The sequence below is a fragment of the Alexandromys fortis genome, unplaced genomic scaffold, assembly GCF_014885135.2.
Source record: "Alexandromys fortis isolate MF-2015 unplaced genomic scaffold, M_Fortis_MF-2015_v1.1 scaffold_388, whole genome shotgun sequence".
Taxonomy (NCBI): domain Eukaryota; kingdom Metazoa; phylum Chordata; class Mammalia; order Rodentia; family Cricetidae; genus Alexandromys; species Alexandromys fortis.
In genome coordinates this window covers 219999-223393 of record NW_026068302.1, presented here as the reverse complement: position 1 = coordinate 223393, position 3395 = coordinate 219999, and positions in this window count along the sequence as shown.

Below are 3395 nucleotides of genomic sequence, written 5' to 3'. Positions count from 1 at the left end.
TTCCCAGAGACAGAATGACTCGAGAGGAATACCAAAGATCTTTGGAAGATGCTGCTCTGAATTTCTCCCTCTGCCTTTTCAACCCTCGTGGATGCTCTGACTTCCTTCTTAATAGGAATAGAGTAGCATTGTTCTCAGGACCAACATAGCCAGTGCTTTAAAATGATGGCTGTCTGCAATTAGATTTTGCATCCATGTTATCTCACATTTAAGAAATAACGATTACATGCTTATAGGAGAGACAATAAATGATAGGTATCATGACTCATGCCACAGACTCAACACTCGTGAGCCTGAGATGGCAGGACTTTCATGAGCTCCAGGCCAGCCTGTGCCACACTGGAAAACCCTATCTCAACAAACAAAACCGTTTGAAAAATATAAAAGACTTGAATATGGTGTAAAGATCTCAGAGGGAGCAGTCTTGAGCAACATCTGTTCTTTATAGTGCAGTATTTTGCCCAGCACACAGAAGTACAAGCACGATTGGAAGAGTGAGGGTCTTTGTGTTCATTTGTGTCTAAGGAGGTTCCAAGTTAAGATTATTAAGATGGCATAGGTCATGTTTATTTTCACTCATTCTCTAAATTTATCTAGCTCAGGATGAAGAACTCTCAGCTGTTTTTATTGGATGAAATGATGGGTACTCAGGGGAATTATTCCAGCTCAAATTCTAGGAAGTCCCAGTAACAACATCTGAAGTTCCTCCAGGGTCTTCCAGAGGTTAGGAGTTATTTTTCTAACAGTGAATATGTTTTAATTGCCAGGTGTGGCAAATCCTTACATGTTATTCATATTTTCATTTGACTTCAATATGGATCATGCAGTGTTTAAACATTGAGGACTTAATTCTAAGATAATTGAACTATATTTTTCATTTTAAGGTTTGTCATTTATTTTGATTTATGTTTTTTATTTGGGGAGATGGGTTCTAGTTATGTAGCTCAAGCAGGCCTTGGACTTATGATCTTCCTTATAGCCTCTCAAGTACTGAAATTACAACCCTGTCCGGAACTTATCTTTATTTATTTTTTAATATTTTAATTATTTTTATCTAGTGTGTGTGTGTGTGTGTGTGTGTGTGTGTGTGTGGTGGGTGATATGAGGACATATTTGCCTCAGTACAGGTTTGGAAGTCAGACGATGGCATCCTGTAGTTGGTTCTTCCCTCCACCATGTCAGGGGAGTTGAACTCAGGTCATCAGCATGTGTGGCAACGAGTACCTTTACCTACTGAAACATCTCCCCTACCCAACAAGTAGCTTTTTTGCTTGTTGATTTGTGTATCTGTCTCAAGACAGAGTTTCTCTGTGTGACAGCCTGGTTGTCCTGGAACTGTCTCTGTAGAACAGGCTGGCCTCAAACTCACAGAGATCTGCCTGCCTCTGCCTCCCCAGTACAGAAACTAAAGGCCTGCACCATCACATCAGGGCTTAACAATTATTTTTTTTAAAATTGTATGTGTCATGGATGGACTCCGTTGATGACTGCATTGATAAGTACATGAGTTTGGAACAATCTAGTCTTTGTTGTTTTCATTTTGCAAATATTTACTGTGTGCAAGGTGTAGGCTGGGGATTGTACTAACCAGTGGAAGTGTAAGGAGGAGCAGAGTTCCACTTGAGAGCTGCCATCTTGATGGCACACGGGCATGACCAACAGGCTAAAGGGAGAACAGGAGAGTAAATACTTGGGGAAAGAGGGAACTTGAAAACTTTGGACCAGACACTGAAATCAGGTATGATAACTCATCCTCTTGTCACAGCGCCTTTGGGAAACTCTCATAAAGGTAGGCAGCTCCAGGGCACTGAGGGGTTGGCGTATAATTATTTGGTTACTAAGGGTAGGCACCATTTGAGCTATAGGGGCCAGATGGCCCTGTGTTCCAGATGGTCCTCGGTATGGGTCTGTCTTTTGGTCCTGTGTTCAGCATCACTCTGTAAAGGGGAATGTGTGCTCCTTGACTGGAATGCTTATGGTTGAGCTGTCCAGGAGAACTCTCGGTTTTTGTCTGTGTATTCGTTTTTGCCTTAACAATTGTTTATCAAGGTGGGCATGGTGGTACACACCTTTATTCTCAGCACTGGGAAGGCAGGGTACGAGGATCTCATAGGCTACGCTGGCCTTCCAGAGGGTGTTCAAAGACAGCCAGGAATAAAACAGAGCAACCTTATCTTAAAAAACAAACAAACAACAAAAGCAACATTTTTTCCCCATTAATAGGGGGTCAGGGCAGCACGCTGTTGCCATAGCACAGTTGTGGAGGTCAGGACAACTTGAGGGAGTTTTTCTCCTTCTATCAGATAGGTCCTGAGATGGATCTCAGGTGGCCAGCCTGAGACACAAGCCTTTACAAGCCTTCACCTGCTAAGCCATCTTGCAGGCCCTGCTCTCAATTGCTCAAGCTTTCACCAGTTTAAAGCTAATTACAGCCATTGGAACAAAAGGCATGATGTGGATTAATTCCACTGTTTCAAAGTAGGTTAATACATTCTAACTGCTTATTATCATCTGTTGCTTCTAACTGGTGTAAACCCCGCATTTGCGGTAATTCTGTAAGGTCTAGATTTTGATTTTTTTCATTTGTGGAGTCGCTAATGGGGCCTTAAAATTTCATTGCAGTTTTGTTTTGTTGGGAGAGGGGTGTTCACACACGTGCATGCATGCACCTCTTTGGAGAGTCTCATGTAGCCCTAAAACTTCTTTTCCAGATGATAACCTCGAATTGTTCCACTCCTAGACCCAGGGCTCTGTGCCTACTACACAAGCACTGGATCCCCTGAGCTACATTTCTAGTCCCTTGTTTCCGTGTTGTTTCTTGGAAGAAAAGGTAGTTGAGGCACGGTCTCAGAAGCCCATTCTAGGATCGAACTCACAGTGACGTTCCTGTCTGAACCTGTTAAAGTACTAGTCTTACCGGAGTGAGCCAGCCTCCGCGCCCGGGTTATTCTAGTTCCTAATCGCAGAACCCAGAATAGTTTCTGGTGGCTGCTGGGTGCGCAAATATAAAGGATTTTTAGGATTTATTTATTTATTTATTTATTTATTTATTAAGACGGCGTGTGACTGCCCCACTCCACCTCTCCAAGAAGCAGGCTCAGATGAAAGATGTCTCGTGGAGGGGGGAACCCCTCTGCTCTGAGGCGATCCAGCCCGGGAGCCCACATTCCTGGGACCGCCAGCCCGGGGAAAGCCTTACCGAGAATCGAGGGTGCCTTTAAATGCTAATGAGCAGCCGTGCCGGCTTTCCCCACCCTCTCCCCGCCCCGCGCCCGCCTGCCCGTCCGCCGCCCGCCGCCCTCCGCCCGCGAGCACTTGCGCGGGGCCATCTTCGGGGCCGGGAGACCCAGCGAGACCGCGAGCGCGCGTCCCCCGCCCTCGAGCCGCCGCCGCCG